Genomic DNA, 13185 nt, shown 5'->3' with positions numbered 1-13185 from the left:
AGCTGGGGAGCCTGAGGGTGGGGCTGTGACTGGGCAGCCTTAAGAAGTGTGGTCAGCGTGCCATGCTCTTTTCCCAGGGGACTCAATGTTGTGGGTCCAGTTGAGACGGAGAGGAGCCAGGAAGACAGGCCAGGCCAGCTCCTTGCCTGGTGGCTGAGGATTTCTGGCCGTGAGCTTGGGGGACTTTGCAGAGCTGGAGTCGGAGGGACCTTTCCTAACAGCGACACCCTGTGGTGTTGGCCGCTGCAACTGACACTCAGGTGACTTGTCTGGTTGTCTCCTCGAGGTGCTGTGACCAGGGCTTGACCTTTGGACTGAGAGAGCATCTGCTGGGCCGGGGGTCTTGGAGTTATTTGGAAGGAGGACCCTGAGATTTCTTTGAGAGATTACCTAATCCAAGAAGCAAGAGAACATGACCTCGCTTTATGCTCCAAGCAGCTGACCTTGGAATCTGGTTATAAATGCATCTGTGCCTTTCTTGGACAAAGTTTTTGCTTCTCTCTCTCTCTCTCTCTCTGTGTGTGTGTGTGTGTGTGTGTGTGTGTGTCCGCTGGCCCAGGTGAGTGTTCCATCCTCAGGTCCCTGAAGCATATCCCAGCAGGGCAGGCTTGGTTCCAAAGGCCACGTGGGCTGTGTAATGACTGACTGGCCCTGTGCAGCCTGTGGAGCGAGGGAGGAGGAATGGCCAAGCTCAGCTGAGCACACCTGGCCTGAGAGCCTGAGGGCCCAGGTGTGCCCTGAGAGTTGAGGGCAGATGTAGGGGGGAGTCAGGCCTTTTTAATCATAGAAGCAACTGCCCGCCTGCCACAGTCAATGCTAAGCTCCTCAAACATCTTGCAAGCTGCTTGCTCAGGCCTCTGACTCAGGATTGAACCGCATGTGGCACAATCCTGCTACAAAGATGCCCACGTCCTGGCTGTTCCAGAACATTCCTCAGCCTCACTGGGTGTGATTATTAAAGGCGCAGTATGGACAGTGGCTTGTCCTTTCCACTGAAAGAAGGAACAGGTGTCAGGACTGGAGGGGGTTCGCTCGAGGCAGGTGCTTTTCGGTTACCTGGGTTTCCTGCACCTCTCTTCTTGCAGCATTTGCCTCTGGACGCATGGCCTTGAGCCTGACCCCTGGAGTTTATCCCAGTGCTTGGTGACGAGACCCCACCTACTGCATAGGAGGACAGGCAGAGGGTCAGCCAGAGCCTGGGATGTGGAAGCGCCACCTTGCTTTGCAGGCTGTGTGTGTCCTTAGGCAAGTAATCAGCTTCTCTGAGCCCCCCTTCCATCTCTGTCAAATGTGGACGAATGATGCCTGCACTTTGTCCCTGCGAGGCTGTCAGGAGGCGCCCTGGTGTGGGTGGGAGAGCTTGGTAAATAGCAGGCTGTGCACCTGGTGTGGGTCATCAGGCTCAGGGCTGAGTACACAGCCAGGAGAGCTCATCAGGCCTGGGACGGGGCCAGCTGCATGGAGCTGCTGCCCTGTGGCCCTGCAAAGCCCCTCCTGGCACTGCTGCTGATGTTGACATCTGCAGATGCCACCTTCTAGAAAGTTCTCCTTCTCCAACATGTCCGGAGTCCTCAAGGGATATGATACTTTCAGTTCCACTATACAGCTTGTTTTGAAAATGAATTTGCTTCAGTTGCTCCAATAGCAATCTACAATTGATAGAGTAGGGAACAATTGGAGCACAACATGAGTTTCAAAGTTCACATTTGCTCTGCACAATTTTGTCCTCAAACGCCAGGCGAATGCAGAGAATGGCACCTGGCTGACCGGAACCTAGGAACACACAACCACACCCATGCACACACCCTAGGAACACACAACCCCACCCTCGCACACACCCTAGGAACACACAACCCCACCCATGCACCCTCCAGCCCTCTGTTCATAGGGTGTGTTGAGTCATATCCATCCAGCTCTGGTGCTAGAATGTTCCCCCCAATTTCAGATCACCCAGCTCACAACCCCAACGCCCACTTCCTCAAACAAGCCTCAAGTCTTTTTAAAGGGAAGCACCATATTAATTTTAGCGTGTATGTATTTCTTAACCATTTAACATATAAAACTGTGCTATCTTTTTTTTTTTTTTTTTTTGAGACAGTTTCACTCTTGTCGCCCAGGCTAGAATGCAGTGGTGCGATCTTGGCTCACTGCAACCTGTGCTTCCTGGGTTCAAGCAATTCTCCTGCCTCAGCCTCCTGAGTAGCTGGGATTACAGGCGCCTGCCACCATGCCCAGTGAATTTTTGTATTTTTAGTAGAGATGGGGTTTTGCTATGTTGGCCAGGCTGGTCTCAATCTCCTGACCTCAGGTAATCCACCCACCTCGGCCTCCCAAAGTACTGGGATTACAGGCATGAGCCACCGCACCCGGCCTGTGCTATCATTTTTGTTAGGTTCAAGTCTTTCGTAAATGTCTTGCTGATGAAGTCCCTAACTCTATCTCCCTCATAGCCTGCTGGGTCATCTCACATGACTTTGCAGAGTGCAGTGATTTTTAGGGATGTCTGCATCACAGCATAGCAAAATGGACTATTCGTGAATTCGTGGACTGGCCCCAGGTCTCTGCTGCTGCTGGAGCTGTGGGTGAGGCCGCCTGGGTGTCCTGGCCCTGCCTTAGGCAGTGCCAGCTGTTCAAATCTTTGTGCACACACCTGTTGCTTTTGTTACTGATATCCATGGGGAAGCAGTGGCAGTTCTCCTACACCAAGTGCGGGAGCCCTCCGATTTATGGGGGCTCATTCACTGAATCGTCACAGCAGCCCCAGAAGGTTGGTACTAATAATATCTTTGCTTTAAGATGAGAAAACCATGTCACAGACAAGTTAGGAAACTTGAGATCTCACAGCCAGGAATCAGAGGAGTCCAGCTTTGAGCTGCCCTCCTGGACGACGCTGCCACCCCCTGTACTGGGATGGGCAGGCTGCTTCTGCAAAGGACCAAATAGTCTTCTCAGCTGTGTGGGTCATGAGCTCTCTATTGCAGATTCCTTTGCAGCACAAAAGCGGCCACAGGTCCTGTGCAAATGCATTGGCGAGGCTGTGTGGGGACATGCTTTTGTTTATGGACACCAAATTTTGAATTCCTTATCATTTTTATGCTCACAAAATGTTATTCTTTTGATTTTTTTTCAACAATTAAAATAACATAAAGACCATTCTTAGCTTATGGATCATATACAAATAGATGGTGGACTGGATTTGGCCCATGGTCATAATTTGCCCGCATAGATCCCTGCTCTAGAGAGAATTGGTCAAAAGTGTTCCAACATTTGAATAGCTCTTGAAATGTTCTGGAAATGAAACCATGGGGCTCGCACACATTCACATTGTTAGCAGGATTTTGATGTTCCAGTTTCACCACAATTTCATGCTTATTATTATTATTATATTTTTTGAGATGGAGTCTTGCTCTGTGGCACGATTTCAGCTCACTGCAACCTCCGCCCCCTGGGTTCAAGTGATTCTCCTGCCTCAGCCTCCAAGTAGCTGAAATTACAGGTGCACGCCACCACACCCAGCTAATTTTTGTATTTTTAGTAGAGAAGGGGTTTGCCATGTTGGTCAGGCTGGTCTTCAACTCCTGACCTCAGGTGATCCGCCCACCTTGGCCTCCCAAAGTGCTAGGATTACAGGCATGAGCCACTGCACCCAGCCCATGCTAATTATTTTTTAATGCTTGTTAATATATCAGTTATAAAATAAAGACTTACCCTCTGTTTTATTGGACTGATACATGTACATAGTTGTAAAATTAAAATAATTACAGCACTTCTAACAAAAACAGCCATCCCTGCCTCACACCTTCTCACCTGAATTTCACTCTCTAGAAGTAAGCATTTTCTTTTTTTTTCTTTTTTTTTTTTTTTTTTGAGACGGAGTCTCGCTCTGTCACCCAGGCTGGAGTGCAGTGGCCGGATCTCAGCTCACTGCAAGCTCCGCCTCCCGGGTTCACACCATTCTCCTGCCTCAGCCTCCCGAGTAGCTGGGACTACAGGCGCCTGCCACCTCGCCCGGCTAAGTTTTTGTATTTTTAGTAGAGATGGGGTTTCACTGTGTTAGCCAGGATGGTCTCGATCTCCTGACCTCGTGATCCGCCCGTCTTGGCCTCCCAAAGTGCTGGGATTACAGGCTTGAGCCACCGCGCCTGGCCGAAGTAAGCATTTTCAACTCTTTCAACAAGCTAGGAACCCCCGCCCCCGCATATTGCTTGCTTGCTTGCTGTTTTTGAGACAGGGTCTGGCTCTGTTGCCCAGGCTGGAGTGCAGTGGGGCAATCACAGTTCACTGTAGTCTTGACCTCTTGGGCTCAAGTGATCCTCCCATCTCGGCCTCCCAACTAGCTGAAATTATAGGTATGTGCCACCATACCTGGCTAACTTGTGTATTTTTTGTAGAGATGAGGTCTCACTACATTGCCCAGGCTGGTCTCAAAATCCTGGCCTCAAGTGATTTGCCTGCCTCAGCCTCCCAAAATGCTGGGATTACAGGTGTGAGCCACTGCACCCAGCATCCCCATGTATTTCTAATAACATGTTTCAGTACTTTTTCTTGAGTCTTTCCCCTGTTTTAGACATTATTTTATTGCCTTCCTACTAATGAAGTTTCCTGGTACGCAAAGGGGCGCAGGGAAACTCGCCCTGAAGTTGGCTCCCTGGTATAATGAGTATTTTGACTTAAAGATTCTTCCAGATGAACCTGCTGAAGGAGACTTCTCCCTGATCCAGGTAAAGACCTGATGGACCCACCAAGGAGAACTGTTGTCCCTCGCACCCCGTCCCGTCTCTCAATCTTCTGTCTCTCCCCAAGCACAGGATGAAGTCATTGTCTGCAGTTCCTTTACCTGCCTAAACTCCGAACCCACCAAAGAATAGAGCAATGGCCTTTGGTCCCCTCCCTGGGTTTTCATTCACTGAACCCATATTGCAGGAAGAAAGCCTGAAGTGCGTCAACACACCTGGACAGACTTGTCACGAACCATTGTCTGCTCTTTAGGCCCTACAGACTTTGTCCTAGGCCATTGTATGTTCTTCAAATCCTGTATTCCAGGGTTCTCCAGCCCCTGGACCGTGGACTGGTACTGGTCCATGGCTTGTTAGGAACCGGGCCGGACAGCAGGAGGTGAGTGGTGGGCGAGCCAGCAAAGCTTCATCTGTATTTACAGCTGCTCCCCATTGCTCACATTACTGCCTGAGATCTGCCTCCTGTCAGGCCAGCAGTGGCATTAGATTCTCATAGGAGCATGAGCCCTATTGTGAACTGGGTGTACAAGGGATCTAGGTTGTGTGCCCCTTATGAGAATCTAATGCCTGATGATCTGTCACTGTCTCCTGTCACCCCCATATAGGACCGTCTAGTTGCAAGAAAACAAGCTCAGGGCTCCTACATGCTGGTAAGTTGTACAATTATTTCATCATATATTACAATGTAATAATAGAAACAAAGTGCACAATAAATGTAATGAGCTTGAATCATCCCCAAATTATCCCCATCCCCTGTCCATGAAATTGGTCCCTGGTGCCAAAAAGGTTGGGGATCACTGCTGTGTTCCCCTAAAAATCATTTATTATCCTCCTAAAATCATCCATATTTCTGCATCTCCCTTTCCTCTAAGAAGTAGGGTACATAAGCATCTGTACCCCATTGGGATATCAAATTTGTATGCCATTTCTCCTATTTAAAGAACAATTGGCTGGGCGCGGTGGCTCAAGCCTGTAATCCCAGCACTTTGGGAGGCCGAGACGGGCGGATCACGAGGTCAGGAGATCGAGACCATCCTGGCTAACACAATGAAACCCCGTCTCCACTAAAAAAATACAAAAAAATTAGCCGGGCGTGGTGGCGGCGCCTGTAGTCCCAGCTACTCGGGAGGCTGAGGCAGGAGAATGGCGGGAACCCGGGAGGCGGAGCTTGTAGTGAGCCGAGATCCCGCCACTGCACTCCAGCCTGGGCGACAGAGCGAGACTCCGCCTCAAAAAAAAAAAAAAAAAAAAAAAAAAGAACAATTGTAGGCCAGGCACGGTGGCCTATGCCTATAACCCCGGCAGTTTGGGAGGCTGAGGTGGGTGAATCATTTGAGGTCAGGAGTTCGAGACCAGCCTGGCCAACATGGTGAAACCCCTTCTCTACTAAAAATACAAAAATTAGTGGGGGTGGTGACAGGTGCGTGTAGTCCCAGCTACTTGGGAAGCTGAAGCAAGAGAATTGCTTTAACCTGGGAGGTGGAGGTTGCAGTGAGTGGAGATTGTGCCACTGCACTCCAGTCTGGGCAACGGAATGAGACTCCACCTCAAAAAAAAAAAAAAAAAAAAAAAAAAACCCAAACCAAAATAAAAACAAGTAAAAAAAAAAAAAACAATTGTAGAGACGGTATTGTTACGTTGCCCAGGCTGGTCTCAAACTCCTGGCCTCAGGCCATCTTCCCTCTTTGGTCTCCACCGCACCAGGCCTCCATTTCTATCAATCTACTTTTTGTGAGCTGATTTTTCAGTGAACATTCAGAAGGCAAAGGGGAAGTCTCCCCATGGTCCATACAGGCACCTTCTTTCATCCCCCTCCCCATCTTCCCAATATCTTAATATATCGATAAGTCAATGCTTACATTATCATGATCAGGTAAGTATTCTTCATAGCTGAGCCATACTGTCTTCTGTACTAGGCTCCAACAGACCAACCCAAAGTAGAGTCACTCATGTTGTTTCTATGTCATGAAGCCAAAACCTAAGCTGTTTACTTGTCTCCTGAAATAACTGCCTTGCATTTTGTTTGTTTACTCTGTTTCCTACATACCTAACAATAATCCATTTCGAAACTATCCAACAAAACTTTAAAACTCTTCTTTCTTTTTTTTTTTTAAGATGGAGTCTCGCTCCATCAGTCCAATTTAAAAAAGAATTCCTTTCTGGATCAAATTATCTCTATCATTTTCCACACACAGTGCTTGGCAGTCAGTAAATGGGCTCTGGAGTAAGAAAAAGACAAGATGTGAAAACCTGGGAGAAAAATCAGACCATCAGACGATAGAAACAGACCCACGGGGATCCTGATCAGGGAATTATCCATGATGAATGTGCTCAAGGAATGAAAAGGCAAGATTAAGAAATTTTGGGTTGGCCGGGCGCGGTGGCTCACGCCTGTAATCCCAGCACTTTGGAAGGCTGAGGCGGGCGGATCACAAGGTCAGGAGATGGAGACCATGGTGAAACCCCGTCTCTACTAAAAATAGAAAAAAATTAGCCGGGCGCAGTGGCGGGCGCCTGTAGTCCCAGCTACTCGGGAGGCTGAGGCAGGAGAATGGCGTAAACCCGGGAGGCGGAGCTTGCAGTGAGCCGAGATTGCGCCACTGCACTCCAGCCTGGGCGACAGAGCGAGACTCCGTCTCAAAAAAAAAAAAAAAAAAAGAAATTTTGGCAGAGAACTGGAAAGTATAAACAAGAACCAAGTGGAAATTCTGTGAAAAGTGAAAGGTACAGACACTGAAAATACTGTGGATGGGTCTGATAGCAGGAAATGTACAAAAGGAAGGAATAGAAGAAAATAGTCCAGACAGAAGCACAGAGAGACAAGAGCCGGGAAACGGCAGGGTAGAGTTTTAAAAAAACATGGGATAGAATGAAAAGAGCAAACATACCTGTAATTGGGGTCACAAAACAGGAGGAGAAAAAATGTGGCGGAAGCAATATTTCAAAACTGAGAGTTTACCAACACTGACAAAAGGTATTCAGGTGTAGATAAAATCATCCTTACAAACTCCACCAGCAAACCTCCCGAGAAAAGAAGCCCCCGCTGTCACTGAGGTGATGGTTATGATCTATTATATTCTCCCTCCCCACCCCTGTGCTTTTGTTGCCCTTAGTACACTTTGTCCTCTTTTTTTTTTTTGAGACAGAGTCTTGCTTTGTCACCAGGCTGGAGTGCAGGCACCATCTTGGCTCACTGCAACTTCTGCCTACCGGGTTCAAGCATTTCCCCTGCTTCAGCCTCCCAAGTAGCGGGGACTACAGGTGCACGCTGCCACGCCTGGCTAATGTTTTGTATTTTAGTAGAGACGGGGTTTCACCATGTTGGCCAGGATGGTCTTGATCTCCTGACCTCATGATCTGCCCACCTTGGCCTCCCATAGTGCTGGGATTACAGGCGTGAGCCACCGCACTTGGCCACTTTGTCTTCATATTTATTTATTTTTTGTACTTCTTAAAAAAAATTTTTTTTTAATTAAAAAAATAGAGACAGGGTCTTTCTGTCTTGCCCAGACTAGTTTTGAACTCCTGGGCTCAAGTGATCCTCCTGCCTTGGCCGCCCAAAGTGCTGGGACTGCAGACATGAGCCAGTCCTCATATTTATTGATGAGTGTATTAGTGCTATAATGATATGTAGCAAATAACTCTAAAACATATTGGCTTAAAACCACATAATGGGCCGGGCGCGGTGGCTCACACCTGTAATCCCAGCACTTTGGGAGGCCGAGATGGGCGGATCACTAGGTCAGGAGATCGAAACCATCCTGGCTAACACGTTGAAACCCTGTCTCTACTAAAAAAAAAAAAATACAAAAAACTAGCCGGGTGACGTGGTGGGCGCCTGTAGTCCCAGCTACTCGGGAGGCTGAGGCAGGAGAATGGCGTAAACCCGGGAGGTGGAGCTTGCAGTGAGCTGAGATCCGGCCACTGCACTCCAGCCTGGGCGACAGAGCCAGAGTCGGTCTCAAAAAAAAAAAAAAACCACATAATTACTTATCATGTGCCATGGTGTCCTTGGTTTGGGTGTCAGGAGAGGTTTAGCTGGTGGGTCTGGCCTCTCAGGAGGCTGCACCTGGACCAGCTCTCAGCCAGGGAGGCGGTCACCTGAAGGCTGTGCTGGGCCCGGTGGGTCCTCTTCCAAGGTGGCCAGTTGGTGCTGGCGATCGACAGGAGGCCTCAGTTTCCCTCCGCAAGGGTCTTGCCATGAGGCTGCTTGCATGTCTTCATGGCGTGGCAGCCAGCTTCCTCCAGAACGAGTGAGCCTGGAGTCACAGGCAGAGGCTAGGATGCATTTGTGACCTTGACGTGAAGGTCACACACTAGCATGTCTGCCGTGCTGTGTTGGTCACACAGGCTAGTCTTTTTTTGAGAGAGTCTTGCTCAATTGCCCAGGCTGGAGTGCAGTGGCATGATCATGGCTCACTGTAGCCTTGACCTCCCAGGCTCAAGTGATCCTCCCGCCTCAGTCTTCCAAGTAACTGGGACCACAGGCATGTGCCACCATGCTCGGCTACTTACATTTTTTGTTTTTTTTTATTTTATTTTTTATTTTTTTAGAGACAGGGTCTTGCTCTATGGCCCAGGCTGGCTTTGAATTTATTTTTATATTATTGTGGTAAAATATATATCACGAACGATGCCATGCTAATCATTTTTAGATGTGCAATTCAGTGGCATTAATTATATTCACAGTGTACAACCATCACCACATCTACTTCCAAAACCTTCCTACCACTCCGGATAGAAACTCTGTGCCCATTAATCAATAACTCCCATTCCCCCACCTCTCCCCATCCCTGGTAGCCCCTAATCTGCTTTCTGTCTCTGTGAATTCTACCTATTCTAGGAACCTCGTATAAGTAGAATCCTGCAGTATTTGTCCTTTAGTGCCTGTGTTATTTCACTCAACATAATGTTTCCAAAGTTCCTTCATGTTGTAACATGTGTCAGCGTTTCGTTCCTTTTCATAGCTGAGTGCTATTCCATTGTATGGACATACCACATCTCTATCCATTCATCGGTTGATAGGCCAGCCCCACATCAACAAGGGAGGCAACTTCATGGGGTTGTGAACACACCAGCATATGGGGCTCACTGGGGGCCATCCTGGGGGACGGCTGCTCTAGTAGATTTTGTGTTCAAAGCCAAGTCTCCGCTAGAATTCAACCTTCACAAGGTCAAGAGCCCAGTCTGCATTTTTGCCCCACTTCCCAGCAGAGGGCCTGACACAAAGCAGGTGTGCAGTGGAGCATGGAGGAGGCAGTCCACTCACTGGGGAACTGCAGAGGGAGACGGTGCTGGTTGCTGGGGTCCAGGAAGCTTCCAGAATGAAGGAACAACAGAAAGAACTGGGTAAATTTGACTTGAGTGACAATTTGACTTTTGGGGACAAGATGGAAATGTGACCAAAGTCAGCATATGTAGAGATGGAAAGGACCCCAAAGATCATTCAGGCCAACACCCTTGTTTCGTTTCAGGCAAAGAGGTACATCCATTTCCTGGGGCTGCTTCCTTCCTTCCTTCTCCTTCCTTCTCCTTCCTTCTCCTTCCTTCTCCTTCCTTCTCCTTCTTTCTTCTTCCTTCTCCTTCCTTCCTTCCTTCCTTCCTCTCTTCCTCCCTCTTTTCTTTCTTTCTTTCTCTCTCTTCTCTCCCTTCCTTCCTTCCTTCCTTCCTTCCTTCCTTCCTTCCTCCCTCTCTCCCTCCCTTCTTTCTTTCTTCTTTCTTTCTCTCTCTCTCTTCTCTCCCTTCCTTCCTTCATTCCTTTCTCTCTCTCTCTCTTTCTCTCTTTCTTTCTTTCTTTCTTTGACAGAGTCTTGCTTTGTCGCCCAGGCTGGAGTGCAATGGTGTGATCTCGGCTCACTGCCACCTCCGCCTCCTGGGTTCAAGTGATTCTCCTACCTCAGCCTCCCAATAGCTGGGATTACAGGCACCTGTCACCACACACCGCTAATTTTTGTAGTTTTGGTAGAGATGGGGTGTCACCATGTTGGCCAGGCTGGTCTCAAACTCCTGACCTCAGGTGATCTGCAAGCCTTGGTCTCCCAAAGTGCTGGGATTACAGGTGTGAGCCACCATGCCAGGTCTATATTTTCAAAGAAAGTCACATTCTGAGGTATTGGGGGGTAGGACTTCAACATATCTTTTTTTGGGGAAACACAGTTCAAGCTGTAAGAGAGAATGTGCCCTGTTTAAATCTCACGGCTAATTCATCGGGTCTTTGGAAGACCCAGGACTCACTTCTGTCTGCCTCTGAAGTCTAATTAATACCAAATTCTCTTTCTTATTCATGAAATTCTAGCAGGGTCTGGCTTGTCTGCCATTCCTGTGTACCTTTTATTCAGAAAAAGTAAGGCTCGCGTGACAGATGGAAGATCAGCCAGTTGTCAGTGTAGTGTGTTGCTTTCTGCAAGACAGCCACAGGCGCCACAAACGAGGGGACAAAACAGTTGCATAAGAAAAATGCAGCTCTGACAGCCCTGCCAACGAGCCCTCCAGCTTTACGCAGAGGTTTCCACTCCACGGCGCCCGGGGAGTATTCATGGATCTGCGTGTCTCTGTGCCCTCTGGCAAGGGCAATGGTTTCTCAGGCAAAGAAGGTGGCCGCAGTGTCAGCCAAGCGATTGCAAATCTGCAAAGTCGGAAATGCTGAAGGATGCCGGGTCAGCCGTCCCGAGAGATGCATGTCCACACGGCAGGTGGCTGGATGTGGGGTCAGGGCAGGCTCACAGCCTAACCAGGAGAGTTTTCTTGTTTGAGCCGGAGGGTAGGGTTACTCAGATATGTCTGCTCTGCACTAGGCGTTTGTATGACAGGGACGAGGGGCAGGCTGGCTTCAGGAACATGTGACTGTGCAGTCACAGCCACACAGGGACTGGTGCATGGAAGGGCCCTGAGCTGGCTTTGATGCTCTGCTGTCACTGTCTTCATGATATTCGAACAAGGGGCTTGCATTTTCATTCTGTACTTGGCCCTGCAAATTATGTAGTAGGTCCTGACAAGACGTCTGTCTCGGTTTCCTGTGCTCATTGCTTATTTGTGAGGCAGGTGGCGCCTCTGAGAGTCTTAAGCCCACGCTCTGATGTCTTAGAGAACCCATAGCCAGAGGAAGAAGACATGAGGCTGGAGCTTAGGACCCCCAAAGGCTTGAGTTTCAACATTGCCAGCAACTTTAATAGCTATAAGATCTTGGGCAGGGCATTTAGCCTGTCTGGGACTCAGTTTCTTCATCTGTAAAATGGACATGCTAATAACAGCTCTATCAAGCTCACAGAATTGCTATGAGAGTTACTTCTTGAGAATAAGGACTCAACTTCTCCCTTTTGTACCTGTGTGAAATTCTGCCCAGCATCCTGCATTTAGGAACAGTGCCTACTTGATGAATTAAAACATGAGATAATGGGGGAAACTCTCAAAGTGTCAGAAATGATGGACTGGCATTATGTTTTCTCATAACACGCTGATGTTTTGTGCAAATCTGCCATCTGGACGCTGCTGCTCTGAGGTTTCATACAAGAGGGAGACAGAGCCTGCTCACTTTGGGACATGTCCTTGAATGTGTCCCGCTGTGGGTGCATGGAACGCTGAGACATCCCATATGAGCGCTCTCCTCTGTCGCTGAATTTTAACCATCCAGCCTGTCCCTTGGGGTGGCGTCATGTTTATCACAGCAGTGACCACCTTTGTGAATGCAAACCATGTGGGAGAGTTTATTTCATCCTCATCACAGCCCTATTATTCTTACTCCACTTGACAGATGAGGCTCTGTCTCAGGGGACCTGTCCCCACCCCACAGCTGGGAGGCAGCAGAGTCAGGCTGGAACCCAGGTCGGTCTGGTAGCACCGTCTGGAGTCCTGCGACCCGGGCTGGGCACGCCTCTGTGAAGTGCGCTCCCTGGGCTGGGCTCTCCATAGGGGTGTTCACTAGGGGTCACTCAGCAAGTTTGCTGAAGATGGCTAGTTTCTTGGGTTTTAGCCTCCCATGTTTCTAGAGGCTTCTTAGAGACTGCCGGTAACCGTGCCATCCCCTCAGAGGGTCTAGGAAGCCTCAACATTTGCTTATTGTTTGGGTAACAGCTTGATTGAGATATAATTCACATGCCATACAATGAACTCATTTAAAGTGTACAATTTACTGGTTCTTACTGTATTTGGAGTTGTGCAGGTGTGACCATATTTCATTTTAGAATATTTTCATCACCCCAAAAATAAACCTCATACTTATCACAGTCACTCACCGTTCCCTTCAACATGCAACCACGAATCTACTTTTTTCTCTATGGATTTGCTAATTCGGAATCCTTCATATCAATGGTTCACACAATATGGGGCCTTCTGTGTCTGGTTTCTTTTGTAGCATAACGTTGTCAGGGTTCATCTATGCCATCGTGCATGTCAGCACTTCCTTCCTCTCTAAGGCCGAATCATGTTCCGTTGCATGGACGGACCACATTTC

At 48.6% G+C, this 13185-nt stretch overlaps 1 long non-coding RNA gene across 1 annotated transcript; it reads left to right on the top strand.

The window, feature by feature from the left end:
* Positions 1-2653: 2653 nt before the first annotated feature.
* Positions 2654-7076, top strand: LOC105486517 (uncharacterized). The gene is made up of 3 exons (XR_011612206.1): positions 2654-2767; positions 5342-5386; positions 6932-7076. It is a non-coding gene; the product is annotated as an uncharacterized lncRNA (long non-coding RNA).
* The last annotated feature ends 6109 nt before the right edge of the window (positions 7077-13185 follow it).

Source organism: Macaca nemestrina, chromosome 13 (genome assembly GCF_043159975.1).
Source record: "Macaca nemestrina isolate mMacNem1 chromosome 13, mMacNem.hap1, whole genome shotgun sequence".
NCBI classification, from domain to species: domain Eukaryota; kingdom Metazoa; phylum Chordata; class Mammalia; order Primates; family Cercopithecidae; genus Macaca; species Macaca nemestrina.
This window is presented reverse-complemented; position numbering and strand designations above follow the sequence as displayed.